The sequence below is a fragment of the Ranitomeya variabilis genome, chromosome 4 (assembly GCF_051348905.1).
Source record: "Ranitomeya variabilis isolate aRanVar5 chromosome 4, aRanVar5.hap1, whole genome shotgun sequence".
NCBI lineage: Eukaryota > Metazoa > Chordata > Amphibia > Anura > Dendrobatidae > Ranitomeya > Ranitomeya variabilis.
This window is the reverse complement of record NC_135235.1, coordinates 277,708,528-277,731,695: the sequence shown is the minus strand read 5'-3', so window position 1 is coordinate 277,731,695 and position 23,168 is coordinate 277,708,528.

The window sequence follows — 23,168 nt, the reverse complement described above, 5'->3', positions numbered from 1 at the left end:
ACTCCGTGCCATTGCTGTGTGTGGCATCTCTCTCTCATTGTGTGGCACTGAAAACACTGTGTAATACTTGTCCTTTTTTTTTTTTTTTCCTAAATTCTCCCTTTTCCAAAAAAAAAATTAGTGGGAGATAAATATTGTCAAGTCTGACTCCATGCCATTGCTGTGTGTGGCATCTCTCTCTCATTGTGTGGCACCGAAAACACTGTGTAATACTTGTCCTTTTTTTTTTTTTCCCTAAATTCTCCTTTTTCCCCAAAAAAAATTAGTGGGAGATAAATATTGTCAAGTCTGACTCCGTGCCATTGCTGTGTGTGGCATCTCTATCTCATTGTGTGGCACTGAAAACACTGTGTAATACTTGTCCTTTTTTTTTTTTTTCCTAAATTCTCCCTTTTCCCCAAAAAAAATTAGTGGGAGATAAATATTGTCAAGTCTGACTCTGTGCCATTGCTGTGTGTGGCATCTCTCTCTCATTGTGTGGCACTGAAAACACTGTGTAATACTTGTCCTTTTTTTTTTTTTTTCCTAAATTCTCCCTTTTCCAAAAAAAAAATTAGTGGGAGATAAATATTGTCAAGACTGCCTCCATGCCATTGCTGTGTGCGGCATCTCTCTCTCATTGTGTGGCACCGAAAACACTGTGTAATACTTGTCCTTTTTTTTTTTCCCCTAAATTCTCCCTTTTCCCAAAAAAAAATTAGTGGGAGATAAATATTGTCAAGTCTGACTCCGTGCCATTGCTGTGTGTGACATCTCTCTCTCATTGTGTGGCACTGAAAACACTGTGTAATACTTGTCCTTTTTTTTTTTTTTTCCTAAATTCTCCCTTTTCCCAAAAAAAAATTAGTGGGAGATAAATATTGTCAAGTCTGACTCTGTGCCATTGCTGTGTGTGGCATCTCTCTCTCATTGTGTGGCACCGAAAACACTGTGTAATACTGGGCCTTTTTTTTTGGGGGGGGGGGGTAAATTCTCCCAGAAAAAAAAAAAATAGTGGGAGATTAAGATTGGCATTTCTGCTTGAGTGCTGGGCCTGTGTGTGCCATGTGTCTCAAATTATTGGGCCACAGAAAACCTAGTGTGTAACATTGGGCCTGATTTTCCTTTGAGTGTCAGGCACCTATAAAGGTATATATAAATCCTACAGAAGTTTGAGTTCACCTTATAAGTTGTTTTACAGTAACAAATAGTGTTACTTTGGTTACGTTTTGCAAGCAATGAGGAAGTCTAGTGGAAGAGGTCGTGGCCGTGGGCGGTCATTGTCAGCTGGTAATGATGGTAGAGGTGGTGAAGCATCAGGTGGTCGTGGTAAAAGCAGTACAGCACCTAAGTCTCGAGTTGTTGAGCCAGGTTCCTTGTCTGGCTACACAAGGCCTCGAACGCTCTCTTTTCTGGGAGTAGGAAAACCACTTTTGAAGCCGGAGCAGCAGGAACAAGTATTGGCTTTCATTGCTGACTCTGCCTCTAGCTCTTTCGCCTCCTCCTCGGAAAGTGCCAAATGTCAGAGCAGTGCATCGTCAGTGGATGCTCCCGGTCAGGGACAAGTCGCTTCCTTGTCTTCTTCACCCAGAACAAGAGAGAAGGATGCGTCAGGAGACACAACGGGTTACTCCATGGAGCTCTTTACACATACCGTTCCTGGGTTAGACAGTGAAACAGTTAACAGGCCATGTCCATTAGAAGTTGAATCGGACATGGAGTGCACAGATGCACAGCCACAGCCAGATTACTATGCTGTTCCTTTGACTCAGACCAGAACATTGCCCTCGCAGTGTACTGAGGCAGAATCAAACCCAGCGGAGACTATGGTGCCCCGTCACAGACGCTATACCACCGGCTTACACGGTGACACAGACGAAATCGCACACGACATAGAAGAGGAGGTCATAGATGACCCAGTTGTGGACCCCGATTGGCAGCCATTGGGGGAACAGGGTGCAGGCGGCAGTAGTTCTGAAGCGGAGGAGGAGGAGCCGCAGCAGGCATCAACATCACAACAGGTTCCATCTACCGGGCCCGTATCTGGCCAAAAACGCGTGGCAAAACCAAAACCAGTTGGAGGACAGCGTGGCCATGCGGTTAAAGAAGCTCAGTATGCAATGCCTGAAAAGGTATCCGATAGTAGAAAGAGTGCAGTCTGGCATTTTTTTAAACAACATCCAAATGATCAGCGCAAAGTCATCTGTCAAAAATGTTCAACAACCTTAAGCAGAGGTCAGAATCTTAAAAGTCTAAATACAAGTTGCATGCATAGACATTTATCCACCATGCATTTGCAAGCCTGGACTAACTACCAAACGTCCCTAAAGGTTGCAGCACCCTCGCCCAATGAAGCTAGTCAGCAACGCTACATCCCTTCCCTCCCTGTAAGCCGACCATTTCCCACACCACCTGCAGTATCTGTGCAGCTTTCGTCGCCAAACCAAAGCAGTCAGGGAATCACCAGGTTAGTAGTAGGAAACACTGCATGTAGGGCACCGGCAAGAATACCATCTCCAACCCTCTCTCAGTCACCCATGTCCACCGGCACCACCGCTAGTTCCACGATCTCCAGCTCTCCAGTCCAGCTCACCCTACATGAGACTCTTGTTAGGAAAAGGAAGTACTCATCCTCGCATCCGCGTACACAGGGTTTGAACGCCCACATTGCTAGACTAATCTCATTAGAGATGATGCCCTACCGGTTAGTTGAAAGCAAAGCTTTCAAAGCGCTGATGGACTACGCTGTACCACGCTACGAGCTACCCAGTCGGCACTTCTTTTCTAGAAAAGCCATCCCAGCCCTTCAACAGCATGTTAAAGACCGCATCGTCCATGCACTCAGGCAGTCTGTGACTACAAAGGTGCACCTGACAACAGATGCATGGACCAGTAGGCATGGCCAGGGACGTTACGTGTCCATCACGGCACACTGGGTGAATGTGGTGGATGCAGGGTCCACAGGGGACAGCGATATTGGGACAGTTTTGCCTAGTCCATGGGCAAGGAAAGAGTTGGCTGTAGGTGTTCGCCCCCCCTCCTCCTCTTCCTCCTCCTCATGCAGAAGCGAGAGCTCGTCCACACACCCCAGTAGCACATCCACTCCATCCGCAGCTGCCACTGTTGCACACCAGGTGTGCCATTATGGGACAGCTAGTGGCAAGCGTCAGCAGGCTGTATTGGCAATGAAGTGTTTGGGCGACAACAGACACACCGCGGAAGTTCTGTCCGAGTTCTTGCAGAATGAAACTCAGTCATGGCTGGGCACTGTACATCTTGAGGCAGGCAAGGTTGTGAGTGATAACGGAAGGAATTTCATGGCTGCCATAGCCCTTTCCCACATTCCTTGCCTGGCTCACACCTTAAACCTGGTGGTGCAGTGCTTCCTGAAAAGTTATCCGGGGTTACCCGACCTGCTCCTCAAAGTGCGCAGACTTTGCTCGCATATCCGCCGTTCGCCCGTACACTCCAGCCGTATGCAGAATTATCAGCGGTCTTTGAACCTTCCCCAGCATCGCCTAATCATCGACATTTCAACAAGGTGGAACTCCACACTGCACATGCTTCAGAGACTGTGCGAACAGAGGCGTGCTGTTATGTTTTTGTGGGAGGATACACATACACGGGCAGGCAGTTGGATGGCAGACATGGAGTTGTCAGGTGTGCAGTGGTCGAAGCTACAAGACCTGTGTCAAGTCCTTCAGTGTTTTGAGGAATGCACATGGCTGGTTAGTGCAGACAACGCCATAATAAGCATGAGCATCCCCCTAATGCGTCTGCTGATGCAAAGTTTGACGCACATAAAGGAGCAGGCGTCTGCAGCCTTGGAAGAGGAAAGCCTTGATGACAGTCAGCCATTGTCTGGTCAGGGCCGTGTAGAGGACGTGGTAGCGGGCGAAGAGGAGGAGGAGGACGAGGAGGATGATGGGGATGAGTACTTTTTTAATGAGGAAGCTTCTCCTGGGCCAACAGAAATTAGTGGCGTTGCAAGGCCGGGTTCTGTTTTTTTAAGGGAGACAAGTGACGTAGATTTGCCTGTAACTGCCCCTCAAACCAGCACAACCGCAGATTTGCCAACAGGAACTTTGGCCCACATGGCGGATTATGCCTTACGTATCCACAAAAAGGACCCACGCATTACTAAAATGATGAGCGATGACGATTACTGGTTGGCCTGCATCCTTGACCCTCGCTATAAAGGCAAATTGCAAAATATTATGCCACATGAGAACCTCGAACAAATCTTAGCAACCAAACAAGCTACTCTTGTAGACCGTTTGATTCAGGTATTCCCAGAACACAGCGCCGGTGATGGTTCTCACACAAGCTGCAGGGGGCTACATGGCAGAGGTGTTAGGGGTGCACAGATCAGAAGTGGCATTGGACAGAGGGGTTTTCTGACCAGGTTGTGGAGTGATTTCACAATGACCGCAGACAGGACAGGTACTGCAGCATCTATTCAAAGTGACAGGAGACAACATTTGTCCAGTATGGTTACTAACTATTTTTCTTCCCTTATCGATGTTCTCCCTCAACCATCATTCCCATTTGATTACTGGGCATCAAAATTAGACACCTGGCCTGAATTGGCAGAATATGCGTTGCAGGAGCTTGCTTGCCCAGCAGCTAGTGTGCTATCAGAAAGAGTATTCAGCGCTGCTGGTTCAATATTAACCGAAAAAAGGACTCGTCTGGCTACCCAAAATGTGGATGATCTCACCTTCATTAAAATGAACCACTCCTGGATTTCAAATTATTTTGCCCCACCTTTCCCGGCTGACACCTAGCTTTCCTATAAAAAGGTCTTGCTTGTGGACTGGTCTTACTGAGTGTTCCAATCTGTTAATTTGCAGCAGCTGTTTGTCCAGCATACGACATGTTTACACCTCCCCCAATGGGAAAAATCCCCCCACGGGGCCGTTGTCTCGCCACTTGGCGCAAGCACCCGTTACAGTGCTGATTGTCTGAAGAGGCGGGTGTCATGGTTCCCAATGGCAAGGGAACGTCAGAGAACATAAATAATAGAACAGCTCTTGGGTGATGGAATATCGAGCTGACCGTGAGCTAAACCTACCACACAACTAACAGTGGCCGGGTGGCGTACCTACGTTTTATCCCTAGACGCCTAGCGCCAGCCGGAGGACTAACTAACCCTAATAGAGGAAAAGACAGACCTGGCTTACCTCTAGGGAAATTCCCCCAAAAAGGAGACAGAAGCCCCCCACATATATTGACGGTGAGTTCAGAGGAAAAGACATACGCAGTATGAAGGTAGGTTCAGCAAAGCGAGGTCCGCTTACTAGATAGCCAGAAGATACAATAGGGAACTTCACGGTCAGCTGAAAACCCTATTAAAATACCATCCCGAAATTACTTTAAGACTCATGTGTCAACTCATGACACCGGAGTGGCAATTTCGGCCCACAAGAGCTTCCAGCTACAGAAAAATAACACAACTGTGAACTGGAACAAAAATGCAAAACAAACTTAGGACTAAGAGTCCAACTTAGCTGATAGTAGTCTAGAAGCAGGAACATGCAACAGAAAGGCTCTGGTTACATTGATGGCCGGCACTAGAATAACTGAGCAGCAAGGTCAAACAGGACACTCCCATATCCTGATGGAATCAGGTGAACAGAGAAAGCGAAGCACACAAGTCCAGTACCACCAGTGACCACCGGGGGAGCCCAAAAACCAAACTCACAACAGTACCCCCCCCTCAAGGAGGGGGCACCGAACCCTCACAAGAACCACCAGGGCAATCAGGATGAGCCCTATGAAAGGCACGGACCAAATCAGAGGCATGAACATCAGAGGCTGTCACCCAAGAATTATCCTCCTGACCGTAGCCCTTCCACTTGACCAGATACTGAAGTTTCCGTCTGGAAACACGGGAGTCCAAGATCTTCTCCACAACGTACTCCAATTCACCCTCAACCAACACCGGAGCGGGAGGCTCAACGGAAGGCACAACCGGTACCTCATACCTGCGCAATAATGACCGATGGAAGACATTATGGATAGAAAAAGATGCTGGGAGGTCCAATCGAAAGGACACGGGGTTAAGAATCTCCAAAATCTTATACGGGCCGATGAACCGAGGCTTAAACTTAGGAGAAGAAACCCTCATAGGGACAAAACGAGAAGACAACCACACCAAATCCCCAACACGAAGACGAGGACCAACACGACGACGGCGGTTAGCAAAATGCCGAGTCTTCTCCTGGGACAACTCCAAATTGTCCACCACCTGTCCCCAAATCCGATGCAACCTATCCACCACAGTATCCACTCCAGGACAATCCGAAGACTCCACCTGACCGGAAGAAAAACGAGGATGAAACCCCGAATTGCAAAAGAAAGGAGAAACCAAAGTGGCAGAACTAGCCCGATTATTGAGGGCAAACTCCGCCAACGGCAAAAAGGCAACCCAGTCATCCTGATCCGCAGACACAAAACACCTCAAATAAGTCTCCAAGGTCTGATTAGTTCGCTCAGTCTGGCCATTAGTCTGAGGATGGAACGCAGACGAAAAAGACAAATCAATGCCCATCCTAGCACAGAACGCCCGCCAAAATCTAGACACGAACTGGGTCCCCCTGTCAGAAACGATATTCTCCGGAATACCATGCAAGCGAACCACATTTTGAAAAAACAGAGGAACCAACTCGGATGAGGAAGGCAACTTAGGCAAGGGCACCAAATGAACCATCTTTGAAAAACGGTCACACACCACCCAGATGACAGACATTTTCTGAGAAACAGGGAGATCAGAAATAAAATCCATAGAGATGTGAGTCCAAGGCCTCTTCGGAATAGGCAAAGATAACAACAATCCGCTAGCCCGAGAACAACAAGGTTTGGCCCGAGCACAAACATCACAAGACTGCACAAAAACTCGTACATCTCGAGACAGGGAAGGCCACCAGAAGGACCTAGCCACCAAATCCCTGGTACCAAAGATCCCGGGATGACCTGCCAACACAGAAGAATGAACCTCCGAGATGACTCTACTGGTCCAATCATCAGGAACAAACAGTCTACCAGGCGGGCAACGATCAGGTCTATCCGCCTGAAACTCCTGCAAAGCCCGTCGCAGGTCTGGGGAAACAGCAGATAATATCACCCCATCCTTAAGGATACCTGTAGGTTCAGAATCACCAGGGGAATCAGGCTCAAAACTCCTAGAAAGGGCATCCGCCTTCACATTTTTAGAACCTGGTAAGTATGAGACCACAAAATTAAACCGAGAGAAAAACAACGACCAGCGCGCCTGTCTAGGATTCAGGCGCCTGGCAGACTCAAGATAAATCAAATTCTTGTGATCGGTCAATACCACCACCTGATGTCTAGCCCCCTCAAGCCAATGACGCCACTCCTCAAAAGCCCACTTCATAGCCAAAAGCTCCCGATTACCAATATCATAATTTCACTCGGCGGGCGAAAATTTTCGAGAAAAGAACGCACAAGGTCTCATCACGGAGCAGTCGGAACTTTTCTGCGACAAGACCGCCCCAGCTCCGATCTCGGAAGCATCGACCTCAACCTGAAAAGGAAGAGTAACATCAGGCTGACGCAACACAGGGGCGGAAGAAAAGCGGCTCTTAAGCTCCCGAAAGGCCTCCACAGCAGCAGGGGACCAATCAGCAACATCAGCACCCTTTTTGGTCAAATAAGTCAAAGGTTTAGCAACATCAGAAAAACCAGTTATAAATCGACGATAAAAATTAGCAAAGCCCAAAAATTTCTGAAGGCTCTTAAGAGAAGAAGGTTGCGTCCAATCACAAATAGCCCGAACCTTGACAGGATCCATCTCAATGGAAGAGGGGGAAAAAATGTACCCCAAAAAAAGAAATCTTTTGAACCCCAAAAATACACTTAGAACCCTTCACACACAAGGAATTAGCCCGCAAAACCTGAAAAACCCTCCTGACCTGTTGGACATGAGAATCCCAGTCATCCGAAAAAATCAAAATATCATCCAGATACACGATCATAAATTTATCCAAATATTCACGGAAAATGTCATGCATAAAGGACTGAAAGACTGAAGGGGCATTTGAAAGACCAAAAGGCATTACTAAATACTCAAAATGGCCCTCGGGCGTATTAAATGCGGTTTTCCACTCATCCCCCTGCTTAATTCGCACCAAATTATACGCCCCACGGAGATCAATCTTAGAGAACCACTTAGCCCCTTTTATTCGAGCAAACAAATCAGTCAGCAGTGGCAGAGGATACTGATATTTGACCGTAATTTTATTCAAGAGTCGATAATCAATACACGGCCTCAAAGAGCCATCTTTTTTAGATACAAAGAAAAAACCGGCTCCTAAGGGAGATGAAGAAGGACGAATATGTCCCTTTTCCAGGGACTCCTTAATATATTCTCGCATAGCAGCATGTTCAGGTACAGATAGATTAAATAAACGACCCTTTGGAAATTTACTGCCTGGAATCAGATCTATGGTACAATCGCAATCTCTGTGAGGAGGTAGTGAACCAAGCTTAGGCTCCTCAAAAACATCAATATAATCAGATAAAAATTCCGGAATCTCAGAGGGAATAGATGACGAAATGGAAACCAAAGGTACGTCCCCATGAGCCCCCTGACATCCCCAGCTTAACACAGACATTGCTTTCCAGTCAAGGACTGGGTTATGAGATTGTAACCATGGTAATCCGAGCACCAAAACGTCATGTAGATTGTACAACACAAGGAAGCGAATCATCTCCTGATGGTCTGGATTCATACGCATAGTCACTTGTGTCCAGTATTGTGGTTTATTACTAGCCAATGGTGTAGAGTCAATACCCTTCAGAGGTATAGGAACTTCCAGAGGCTCTAGATCAAACCCACAGTGCCTGGCAAAGGACCAATCCATTAGACTCAAAGCGGCGCCAGAGTCGACATAGGCATCCGCGGTAATTGACGATAATGAACAAATCAAGGTCACAGACAGAATAAACTTAGACTGTAAAGTGCCAATTGAAATAGACATATCAACCTTTTTTGTACGTTTAGAGCATGCTGATATAACATGAGTTGAATCACCACAATAGAAGCACAACCCATTTTTTCGCCTAAAATTCTGCCGTTCGCTTCTGGACAGAATTCTATCACATTGCATATTTTCTGGAGCCTTCTCAGAAGACACCGCCAAATGGTGCACAGGTTTGCGCTCCCGCAAACGCCGATCAATCTGAATAGCCATTGTCATGGACTCATTCAGACCTGTAGGTGCAGGGAACCCCACCATAACATCTTTAATGGCATCAGAGAGACCCTCTCTGAAATTCGCCGCCAGGGCGCACTCATTCCACTGAGTAAGCACAGACCATTTACGAAATTTTTGGCAGTATATTTCAGCTTCATCCTGCCCTTGAGATAGGGCCATCAAGGCTTTTTCAGCCTGAATCTCTAAGTTAGGTTCCTCATAAAGCAACTCCAAAGCCAGAAAAAACGCATCCACATTGAGCAACGCAGGATCCCCGGGTGCCAATGCAAATGCCCAGTCTTGAGGGTCACCCCGCAGCAAGGAAATTACTATCCTAACCTGCTGTGCGGGATCTCCAGCGGAGCGAGATCTCAGGGAAAGAAATAATTTACAATTATTTTTGAAATTCAGGAAACGAGATCTATCCCCGGAGAAAAATTCTGGTATAGGAATTCTAGGTTCAGATATAGGAGCATGAATAACAAAATCCTGTAAATTTTGAACCTTCGTAGCAAGATTATTCAAACCTGTAGCCAAACTCTGAGGATCCATTTTAATCAGGTGAGATCAGAGCCATTCAAGGATTAGAAGGAGAGAGAGAGACAAAGGCTGCAATTAGAGCAGAAATGCAACTAAGTCATCTATAGAGCAAGCTCAGAGGAAAAAAAAAAAATAAAAATCTGCAGACTTCTTTTTCTCTCGTTTCTTCTGCCAACAGTTTTAACACTGGGCCGGCCATACTGTCATGGTTCCCAATGGCAAGGGAACGTCAGAGAACATAAATAATAGAACAGCTCTTGGGTGATGGAATCTCGAGCTGACCGTGAGCTAAACCTACCACACAACTAACAGTGGCCGGGTGGCGTACCTACGTTTTATCCCTAGACGCCTAGCGCCAGCCGGAGGACTAACTAACCCTAATAGAGGAAATGACAGACCTGGCTTACCTCTAGGGAAATCCCCCCAAAAAGGAGACAGAAGCCCCCCACATATATTGACGGTGAGTTCAGAGGAAAAGACATACGCAGTATGAAGGTAGGTTCAGCAAAGCGAGGTCCGCTTACTAGATAGCCAGAAGATACAATAGGGAACTTCACGGTCAGCTGAAAACCCTATTAAAATACCATCCCGAAATTACTTTAAGACTCATGTGTCAACTCATGACACCGGAGTGGCAATTTCGGCCCACAAGAGCTTCCAGCTACAGAAAAATAACACAACTGTGAACTGGAACAAAAATGCAAAACAAACTTAGGACTAAGAGTCCAACTTAGCTGATAGTAGTCTAGAAGCAGGAACATGCAACAGAAAGGCTCTGGTTACATTGATGGCCGGCACTAGAATAACTGAGCAGCAAGGTCAAACAGGACACTCCCATATCCTGATGGAAACAGGTGAACAGAGAAAGCGAAGCACACAAGTCCAGTACCACCAGTGACCACCGGGGGAGCCCAGAAACCAAACTCACAACAGGCGGGTGTGCCCGCTTTTGGTCGACGGCATTGCCACTGGGTCCCTCATAGTACAATGTAGTGTCTCTGGCGGTGGTGGTGCGCACCCAACGTCAGACACGCCGTTGTAACATGAGGGGCCCTGGGGCGGTACCGCCGGCCACAAGAGAGTTCCCCCCCCCCAGCTCAAACTGTGCTGTACCACGTGCAAAATTATCTCGCACAGCTCCACCAATGTGTAGTCTATGCACTGACATCATTCAATGCCTGGCACTGACAAACAATACCAATTTGTTTGCATCTATGATGCTAGTTAAAGTAGTCTGGGTCAGTGTCCTATATTGACACTAGTAAATACTAATTTACTGCCAAATTACTTTGTCATAAACTCTGCAGATGAGCCCACCCCTGTACCTAAGCATGCCACCCTTTTTTTACTTATAGTTGTTTTGCGAGACATTAACATCTATTTGTTTTTTTGGAGTACTAACTGTGTCAGACACTCCTTGCAATACTCCTCCACTGACCACAATGCTGCCTGCCCGTGTATCCATGTAACCGATATAAAACTGCCATGAGCCTATTGTTTGTTATTTTAGGCCTTTGTGAGCCTGTCTGCGGCCCCTACTTGCAATACTCCTCCACTGACCACATTGCTGCCTGGAGTGCCTTCCTGTGTATCCATGTAACCAATGTAAAACTGCCATGACTGTCTACTGTTTGTTATTTTAGGCCTTTGTGAGCCTGTCTGCGGCCCCTACTTGCAATACTCCTCCACTGACCACAATGCTGCCTGCCCGTGTATCCATGTAACTGATATAAAACTGCCATGAACCTATTGTTTGTTATTTTAGGCCTTTGTGAGCCTGTCTGCGGCCCCTACTTGCAATACTCCTCCACTGACCACAATGCTGCCTGGAGTGCCTGCCTGTGTATCCATGTAACCGATGTAAAACTGCCATGACTGCCTACTGTTTGTTATTTTAGGCCTTTGTGAGCCTGTCTGCGGCCCCTACTTGCAATACTCCTCCACTGACCACAATGCTGCCTGCCCGTGTATCCATGTAACCGATATAAAACTGCCATGAGCCTATTGTTTGTTATTTTAGGCCTTTGTGAGCCTGTCTGCGGCCCCTACTTGCAATACTCCTCCACTGACCACAATGCTGCCTGGAGTGCCTGCCTGTGTATCCATGTAACCGATGTAAAACTGCCATGACTGCCTACTGTTTGTTATTTTAGGCCTTTGTGAGCCTGTCTGCGGTCCCTACTTGCAATACTCCTCCACTGACCACAATGCTGCCTGCCCGTGTATCCATGTAACCGATATAAAACTGCCATGAGCCTATTGTTTGTTATTTTAGGCCTTTGTGAGCCTGTCTGCGGCCCCTACTTGCAATACTCCTCCACTGACCACACCAATGCTGCCCGTGTACCCCTGGAACCTATTTAAAAGTTCATAGAGCCTAGTTATATATTTTATTTACTATTAATAAGGCCATGATGGACTACGCTGCACCACGCTACAAGCTAACCAGTCGACACTTCTTTTGCGAGAAAAGCCATCCCAACCCTCCACCAGCATGTAAAAGACCGCATTGTCCATGCACTCTGGCAATCTGTGAGTACAAAGGTGCACCTGACAACAGACGCATGGACCTGTAGGCATGGCCACGGAAGATTACGTGTCCATTACGGCGCAATAGGTTAATGTGTTGGATGCATGGTCCACAGGGGACAGCCTACTAAGTCTGTCTGCAGTCCCTAATTCAAATTGTCCTCCACTGTCTAAATCGGAGCTTCCACCTTCTGGCTTTCGGCCTATAATATCAGATATGAAACTGCATTTGGCCTTCAACTTTGGTTACGGCCTACTAACGGTGTCTGCCCCTGCCTGGTGTTTGCCCTCAACAGAATAAAGCTGAGCTTCAACCTTCTGGCTCTCATTAAGTGCTGTTATTTTAAAAATTGGTGGTTAGGGCCTACTAACGGTGTCTGCCCCTCCCTGGTGTTTTTCCTCAACTGAATAAAGCTGAGCTTCAACCTTCTGGCTCTCATTAAGTGCTGTTATTTTAATAATTGGTGGTTAGGGCCTACTAACGGTGTCTGCCCCTCCCTGGTGTTTTTCCTCAACTGAATAAAGCTGAGCTTCAACCTTCTGGCTCTCATTAAGTGCTGTTATTTTAAAAATTGGTGGTTAGGGCCTACTAACGGTGTCTGCCCCTCCCTGGTGTTTTTCCTCAACTGAATAAAGCTGAGCTTCAACCTTCTGGCTCTCATTAAGTGCTGTTATTTTAATAATTGGTGGTTAGGGCCTACTAACGGTGTCTGCCCCTCCCTGGTGTTTTTCCTCAACTGAATAAAGCTGAGCTTCAACCTTCTAGCTCTCATTAAGTGCTGTTATTTTAAAAATTGGTGGTTAGGGCCTACTAACAGTGTCTGCCCCTCCCTGGTGTTTTTCCTCAACTGAATAAAGCTGAGCTTCAACCTTCTGGCTTTCGGCCTATAGTATCAGATATTAAACTGCATTTGGCCTACTAGTGTGGTTGGGCCCTTAAAACAGTGTCTGCTGCTCCTGGGTTTGCTACTCCACTGAACAAAGCAATGCCGCCTGTTTAGTCCTGTCCTGTTACCAATTTTGAACTGCATTTAGCCTACTTTATTCTTTGGCCCTATATCTGTTTCCTCCTCATCCTGCCCATTGCCCAGCCACTGCTAGATGAGTCTGCTGGTACATTGACCTAGACCACTACATTCCCCTTGCACTCTACACAGCCAGAATCTGACCCTGCTGAAAGTAAGGTTCCCCTTCCCGCATGTTATACCACCTTACACAGGGACAAAGAGGAAGGTGCAGATGAAAGTGCAGGTTCCTTCATCAGGTGGGGGGGGCATACTCGTTGGCGACGTCACTGGCACAGGGCCCCTCAGAGTACGCAAAAGTGTCGCTGCTGGTGGGAGGCGCCCCCGCCGTGCAAACACACCGCTGTACTTTGAGGGGCCCTGTGCCATTGCCAATGCGAACAAGTGTGCCCCCCTGCTTGCTCAGGATCACAGCACTTGCAACGTTGAAATACTTTCCTCTCCCTGCTCCACCGCCGTGACATAGTCCACGATTCCTGGGCCCACTAAAACCTTGAACCAGCCCTACCCCCCACAAATTTGCCAAATGACCCCCAAGTTCCATTGAACAACTATTATTATAAAGTTAATTAAGATTGACAAGCTTCAGAAACAAGAATGGATGTTTTTGGCATTAAAATAGGCACTGTAGGTGTTTTCCTGGCCTCCACTCACTGCCGACTATGCTTCCCCATTGACTTGCATTGGGTTTCGTGTTTCGGTCGATCCCCGACTTTTAGCGATAATCGGTCGACTGCACTCGACTCGACTCTGGACAAAGTCGGGTTTCACAAAACCCGACTCGATCTTAAAAAAATGAAAGTCGCTCAACCCTAGTGACTTGTATTGATTAAGATTATTGTACTTGTTTTTTATTATGTATACCCCTCCTCACATGTAAAGTGTCATGGAATAAATGGCGCCATAATAATAATAAATAATAATAATAACCTTGTAATATCCAACAACCCATTTAATAGCATAGTGACAGTGACAGTCTTAATGTTACTCATTTGTTACCATTCAGTCCACTCTGTACAAAACACTGACTCTATCTGATAATGTCACTAAGGCTGCTTTCACACATCAGTTTTTTGCCATCAGTCACAATCCGTCGAATGTTGAAAAAAACGGATCTGTCGCAGATTGTGAAAAACTGATGCGACAGATCAGTTATTTTGACGGATCTGACTAGCTGATCCAGCTAATTGGATCCTAACAAAACGGAGCATGCTCAGTTAAAAAAATGGAATCCGTCGCCGGATTCCATCATTTGATGGATCCGGCACCATAGGCTTCCATTCTAGCAAACGATGGACGGCAACGGATCCGTCGCTGTCTGTTTTTTAAACGGACACAAAAAACGTTACTATGTCCGTTTTCTCCGGCCGCCGGAAAAACAATTTTCGACGGATCCAGTGAAAAATGGATGAAACGTGAGGCCATCTGTCACAATCCATCGCTAATACAAGTCTATGAGAAAAAAAACGGATCATGCGGCAACTTTTGCCGGATCCGTTTTTTTCAAAATTCGCCGGATTGTGACTGACAGAAAAAAAATTGATGTGTGAAAGCAGCCTAAGACATTAGTGATTTATTTATACTCTATATGTAAGATCTATAGCCCAAACACTACACTAGATTTGCGGTGTTAGCAGAAACCCCACAAATTGATGTTTCTTCTATTTATAGAGAGGTATTGATCATAAATTCCTGTGTGCAAATTTGAATTACCATGATTTTTGAAGGGGTTATCTGAGCATTACTTTATACATGCCATTCTGATTGATATATTTATCATTTATCATTGCCCATCCCCCCCCATATCCATACACTAGCTGTTTAGCCCGACAGTATTCAGTTTGTATTTGATCACCTTTCTCTACAGGTTTGCCACACAGGACCCATTTTTCTGTCAGGAGCTTTCAGCAGTACCTCTCTCCTTGGGCGCTAGTGTCTTTACTTGAGTTATACACAGTTAAATGCCTACTTAAAAAATCTAAATTTTCAACAAAATTCAACCACATCCCAAAAATATAGTGATAAAAATGCTAGATAAGTACATGGCCAAAAGGTCAACACCTACAATAAGACACTTTATATGTGCTTGCATTCATCCTTGTTGGGTTCCACTTTATCCATCCTAGGTGTCTAGATTTTGGTGAATTTTTATTTGGATTTGAAAAAAATCCCTTCCTTTGCAAAAATAGATTTTATAACAAATGTAAAAACTACGTACATTAGCACGTGACAAGCAAGCACACTGTCTGACACAGATTTCAGATTTTTTCTTTCTGGAAAAAATATTGCACTGTCTTGCTGCTGCTTTCTAAACCACTCTGAAAGAAACAATAAGTGTGTATAATTGAAATTCAAATGTAACAGAACAAATGCCAGCTACACCATATTACTAATCAATCACACTAAATCTGAACCTTCTGTTGGTACACCTGCTATCTCGCTCTCCCTCTTTCAATTGTATCTCTGCATTATTCTCAGAGTACTACACTCATCTTCTTCACTACTGCAGTTGTACAACACACACTAATGGCTGTAGTATCTGTCCAATGTTTTATGGATTACACTTTCTATCTCTATAGCAGAGCGAGAGAAGGGAGATTTAAAGTACTATTCCAAATCATAGTATAAAGTAAATGCACACTGGCGCTACACTAATTAAAAAAAGAAAAGGGGGAACAATCTAAAAACCTGAGCTGCTGGTGAAGGAACAGGGTCTGTGTAAAGCCCTGCTGGTAATAAAACACAAAGGTATAAAGTATATAAAAGCTATCACCTGCGCTGTAAAAGTGAAAGTGAAACTAAACACATGACAAATTGCTGCTCGCACTAAGGGTACCTTTACACAGTGCAATTTTGATCGCTACGACGGCACGATTCGTGACGTTGCAGCGTCGTATGATTATCGCTCCAGCGTCGTAGACTGCGGTCACACGTTGCAATACACAGCGCTGGAGCGATAATTTCATGACGTATTTGCGATGTAGAAGCCGTTGGTTACTGTGCGCACATCGTATACAACCTGTGTCACACGATGCAATCATGCCGCCACAGCGGGACACTAGACGACGAAAGAAAGTTTCAAACGATCTGCTACGACGTACGATTCTCAGCGGGGATCCGGATCGCAGTAGCGTGTCAGACACAACGATATCGTAAATGCATCGCTGGAACGTCACAAATCGTGCCGTCGTAGCGATCAAAATTGCACTGTGTAAAGGTACCCTACGGGAAAAAGAACAAAGGTATGCAAATACAAAAGTCCGAGAACAATACAGCAGTGCCAGTCACAGTGGGGACCTTCACTATAGTAGGTCTGTAGTGATGATTCAGCGTGACTACACTTGCTCCCAAGGACTGAATACTGAACACTCCTTGGGAGCAAGTGTAGCCACGCTGAATCATCACTACAGACCTACTCAGTAAGTGCGTGTGTGCTAAGTATCTCTCTGTTTGAGACATAGTGAAGGTCCCCACTGTGACTGGCACTGCTGTATTGTTCTCAGACTTTTGTATTTGCATACCTTTGTTCTTTTTCCCTTAGTGTGAGCAGCAATTTGTCATGTGTTTAGTTTCACTTTCACTTTTACAGCGCAGGTGATAGCTTTTATATACTTTATACTATTCCAAATCATCTTAAAATGGCTGCTGCATTCCCTAACTAGGCTTTTATTCAGGCTATGACAGTCCCTCCTGATTGACTGCACTATACCATTTAAGGAGGTATCTGCAAGGGATTATGAGATCAAGCCTGAGATTATTTCAGCCTTCTGTGGCTCATTGCAATCTTGCAATGTGTAAAATAACTAAAGGAATTTTTGGGGTGATTTGCGAGAATTGCATTGCTTCGCAGATTGATTTCCCAGAATAAGCAAATTTGGAAAAATTCTACTCAGTTTTTATTTGCATCAAATCAGTTTATGATCTCTAACTTCATTCTCTGTATAGAGTTTCAATATTTGTATTAACTTTATTGTTCATTATGGAGTCATAAATACATCTTTATAGTGGATGGCGGTGTGTTTTTACCACAATAGTATGCATTTATTAAAGCTGGTGTTACATAAACCAGTGTAATAGTAAAAATTCTTAGGCGCAATTGTGCCAAAGTTAATGAAAGCTTCATACTCCCACATACCGTAATTATGGACCTTCCTAAAGTCATAAAATCTAAAAAAAAAATTGCAACAGTTTTTTCGCTTTAGTATTGATAAATTTGTTCTACTAAGCTGCAGATTTAAGTGTTTAACAAAAAATATCATGCCAACATCACAAATTAACTCCAGAGAAAAACAGAAAGAGAGAGGGGCAACTCTTAAATGCTGCAGGTTTCGCATTTCCTAAGGCTGCTTTCACACATCAGTTTTTTGCTGTCAGGCACAATCCGGCGAATTTTTGAAAAAAAAGATCCGTTGCAAATTGTGAAACACTGATGCAACGGATCCATTTTTTCGCCGGATCTGAGTATGTGGATCTGCCGGCTATTTTGGATTCTGGGGAAGAGAGAAAGAGAGACTCCAGAATGGAAAATGCATGATTTGTTTAAAAAAAACAAATCTGTCACCGGATTCCATCATTTGACCTCACGTTTCACCTGTTTTCACCAGATCTGTTTTTTCGATGTCCATTTTCTCCGGCTGCCGGAAAACGGATTTTAAATGGATCCGGCAAAAAATGGATGAAACGTGAGGCAATCCGGCGCTAATATAAGTCTATGAGTAAAAAAACTGATCCGGCAGCAACTTTTGCCAGATACGTTTTTTTCAAAATTCACCGGATTGTGCCTGATGGCAAAAAACTGATGTGTGAAAGCAGCAGCCTAACATGACACAGAAACCATAATGCCGCAAGTTATCTTGATGCAAAAACTTGACATCTAATCTTAAAGTTTGTCAAAGTGTACAAATGTAGAGTCACAGTTTTCTGTATTAGAATATATCATGGTATAAGTTAGACAGTTTGTGCTCATCTGTATGCCACTTTTCTCGACACTTTTTGAAACTGACAAGTGCTGAGAAAAGGAAGAAAAAAAGAGAAAAAAGTGTTTCCTGTGTCAATTGGCATGGTCAAAACTAAGTATAGCTCCCCTTCACTTGTTGTGCGGGACAGGCACAACACTGCTATAGGGCTCAAAATGGAGGGTTCTTCTGATCAGCTGCCACATCGACTATCTGCTTCCCACTATGACCAGGCAGGAGCTGCACCGCTGCACTGAATAAGCACACTCTTGGAGGAGGAGTGAGATGGATGGCTTCCCCAATCAGCTGCCACACCAACCGCTGGCTCAACATCCTCCTGGGCAAGAGCTGAAGATACAATTCAGGAGGAAAAAGAAGAGGGCGGAAATGTTCCAAGTGCTGCGATGGAGACCAGCCTATTCACACCATGAGACCTTTAATGTTACTACTCATTTCAGGAATGGTCCATCCCCTTAATCCGCTACACCTGATGAAGGGGACGAACCATCTCTGAAATGCATTGTGCCTTTAAACTTCTAATTTTTTGAATAGTCTGGTCTCCTCCATCCTCCATCTGTTCCCTTCTTTTTCCTTCTGAAATGCTCATGAAAGTCCCACATTTTTTCCAACATTAAAGAGCACTATTATTTGTAGATTTTAATGGCTTATTTTATTTCAAGACTTTACTAAACTGTTTGCTAAATGCGGATTATGGAGTACAAATCTTTACAGACTTGTAAAATGCATAGTAAAACTTTAACTGCCTACAGCAACCACTAGGGGGAGCTCACTGTATACCAGTATGTTCTCGTACTTTTAAACTGAATGCTAGCTGTAAAATTCTGTATATGGTGAGTGTCAGCTGCAGGCCAACAGTATGAGTGTGTTTAGTATTTCAATGCTGGGTCCTCCTAGAAAAACATGAGATAATCTGCCAGATTTGTAAAACGAATTAAACATTTCTGTACAGCATTGACTAAATGATTGAGGCGGACTTCCCTTACCCCTTTAAGAATGCTTATGTACAGAATCTAAGAAGCAAGTGCTGTTTTGCAGAAGCTCAGCCACAATGATGTATAAGCCCACATTGCAGCTGCTGAAGAATCTCTTATTATTATAATAATAATTATTATAGCACCATTTATTCCATGGCGCTTTACAAATGAGGAGGGGTATACATAATAAAACCAAGTACAATAATCTTAAACAATACAAGTCATGACTGGTACAGGAGAAGATAGGACTCTGCCCGCGAGGGCTCACAATCTACAAGGGATGGGTGAGGATACAGTAGGTGAGGGTAGAGCTGGTCGTGCAGCAGTTTGGTCGATCGGTGGTTAATGCAGGTTGTAGGCTTGTCGGAAGAGGTGGGTCTTCAGGTTCTTTTTGAAGGTTTCGATGGTAGGCGAGAGTCTGATGTGTTGGGGTAGAGAGTTCCAGAGTAGGGGTGATACGCGAGAGAAATCTTGTATACGATTGTGGGAAGAGGAGATAAGAGGGGAGTAGAGGAGGAGATCTTGTGAGGATCGGAGGTTGCGTGTAGGAAAGTACCGGGAGATGAGGCCACAGATGCATGGAGGACACAGGTTGTGGATGGCTTTGTATGTCATGGTTAGGGTTTTGTACTGGAGTCTCTGGGCAATGGGGTGGCCAGTGAAGGGATTGACAGAGGCGAGAGGCCGGGGAATAGCGGGGGACAGGTGGATTAGTCGGGCAGCAGAGTTTAGAATAGATTGGAGGGGTGTGAGAGTGTTAGAGGGAAGGCCACAGAGCAGGAGGTTGCAGTAGTCAAGGCAGAAGATGATGAGGGCATTATTAAAAAGAGATTTACAACATATCAGTCAATCAATATAGTAGTAGTCTACTACATCTGGGTGTTCACCTCCAATAGTCATACATGGCCCAAAAGTATGCACGACAGAACACACGGGCAAAATTATAGCCACATCTGCCCATGCACCTGAAACCCATTTTGTGGAGTGTTTGGACGTAAGCCTTGATGGAGCCACTGAACCTGGGGAAGAATGCACTGGGAAAGGGCCCCCAACTGCTTCTGTTTCAGCAACCTCGTCATCCCTGCTGACCTTTTGTTCTTTGAATTTTGGGACCAATTTGAGACCTGCGATTGGCTTCATCCATTCACATGGTGAGGCAAAATATAATATCACTTACATTGCTTACCTATCCAAACTCCACGAGACTGCATGAGATCAATCATAAGCCTCAATGTCAGTATTGAACAACTGGAAAGGAGGATTGGAGATCTGTATCGGTGGTGGGAGGTAACATGGGAGGAGTAAGACATGTAAGATAAAGTTAAGAGAGATGAATATAAACATTTTTATTTTCTTTTTTAATTTCTTCCTTCCCCTTAAAACGATTGTAGCACTTTTGATTTAATCTGAATTTATTCAGACCAAATCTGACAGCTAAACACAAGCAAATCTCTCCCAATCGAATTTTGAAAGATTTGCTCATCTCCAACTACTTACGACTTACACAAATATTGTTACAGGACGGACATATTTGTTTTTGGCAATTATGTATCCATATGTAAATGTATTGACTTGGTTTTATTTGTTTATTGAGCCATTTCTATACCAATAATAAAAAAAAAGATTATAAATTCTGATACCTATTCTTAATAGGATCACCGTCCTGTGCAATCTTCTTCGACATAAGCAGGATAATTATCTGACAATGTTATTGACCAGCAGATGCAGCAGAACAACTTATTATTTCTTTAGCTGAAATCCCCTGAGAATTTCTGACAATAAACAATGCTCGGTGTTATCATGAAGAGGCAGGATATAACAAGCTAGATTGGAAGCGCACAGCCTACATTTGTTAACGCTCGGCTCCCATGGGGTTTTATGGCAGGAAGCTTTACAAATGTCCGCTAAGGGATTAAAAGCCTTCATAAATCCCTTACGTCAATTCATTTTTGTTATGATGCATTTCTAAGTAATTTCTTTGACTGCCACTATTTTATGTTACCTGTCCCTTGAGTATTAACTCTTTTCTGACCTAAAAAAAGGTAACGCAATGAGATGGGATTGCGTATAACTATGCACTACGTTTTTATGAAGATGATGACATTTCAATGTCTCCAATGATGATTGTGAGGTCGAGTTATTTGGATGTGTATATTGAGGAAAAAAGTCTATTTTCTGTGTTTATCATTACATTTTTAAAGAATTTCGGAAAGCTCATATTATAAGTCAAAAGTCATACGAGGCGGATTAACCTGGAAGATTGTTTATCTCCCGTTGCCTTCTCTAAGCCCGATGTAGCTTAATGTGAATGCTCACCTCTTGAAACTATCTCATTTTTATGTCCAACATTTTGTAATGAATATTTTGAAATATACCTTTAGATTTATCAGATGCCTGTTTATTCTGATAAAAGGCTCAAGTTTTCCTGCATTGCCTTGGATTTAATTATACAATAATAACAATAATAAATATAATAATAATAGTTGTTATTATTATTATTTATTATAGTGCCATTTATTCCATGGCGCTTTACATGTGAAAAGGGGTATACAGAATAAAAAACAAGTGCAATAATCATGAACAAAAAGAGTCACCAACTGGTACAGGAGGAGAGAGGACCCTGTCCGTGAGGGCTCACAGTCTACAAGGGATGGGTGAGGATACAGTAGGTGATCGGAGAGCACATCGTTCAGCGATATGGTGGATTGGTGGTTACTGCAGATTGTAGGCTTGTCAAAAGAGGTAGGTCTTCAGGTTCCTTTTGAAGGTTTCCATGGTAGGAGAGAAGCTGATATGTTGGGGTAGAAAGAGTAGGGCGGATGCACACAAGAAATCTTGAATGCGATTGTGGGAAAAGGAGATAAGAGGGGAGTGGAGAAGGAGATCTGGTGAGGATCGGAGGTTGCGTGCAGGTAAGTACCAGTGCTGTAGCGGTTGAGTGCAGGTAATTTGTTCTATCTGCATAGTCAATTTTCCACCATCACATTGATCAGCTGATTAAGCATATTACATAGATACAGTGTTACATACATTTCAATGTAGTTCTGAATGCCTCCATATCACTTAAATGGAATTTGTCATCATAAAATGTCCAATTGTTTAACCCATTCATGCCGCGGCCCTTTTTCATTTTTGTGTTTTCGTTTTTCGCTCCCCTCCTTCCCAGAGCCATAACTTTTTTATTTTTCCGTCAATATGGCCATGTGAGGGCTTGTTTTTTGCGGGATGAGTTGTACTTTTGAAAGTCATCATTGGTTTTACCATGTCTTGTACTACATAATGGGAAAAAAATTCCAAGTGTGGTGAAATTGCAAAAAAAGTGCAATCCCACACTTGTTTTTTGTTTGGCTTTTTTGCTAGGTTCACTAAATGCTAAATCTGACCTGATATTATGATTCTCCATGTCATTACGAGTTCATAGATACCAAACATGTTTAGGTTATTTTTTATCCAAGTGGTGAAAAAAAATTCAAAACTTTGCTAAAAAAAAAAAAAAAGCACCATTTTCTGATACCCATAGCGTCTCCACTTTTCGTAATCTGGGGTCGGGTGAGGTCTTATTTTTTGCATGCCGAACTGAAATTTTTAATGATACCACATTTGTACAGATATGTTCTTTTGATCGCCCGTTATTGTATTTTAATGCAATGTCACGGCGACCAAAAAAACGTAATTCTGGCTTTCAAATTTTTTTCTCGCTACGCTGTTTAGCGATCAGGTTAATGCTTTTTTATTGATAGATCGGGCGATTCTGAACGCAGAGATACCAAATATGTGTAGATTTGATTTTTTTTTTATTGTTTTATATTGGATGGGGCGGAAGGGGGGTGATTTAAACTTTCATATTTTTTTATTTTTTTCATATTTTTAAAAACATTTTTTTTTTACTTTTGCCATGCTTCAATAGCCTCCATGGGAGGCTAGAAG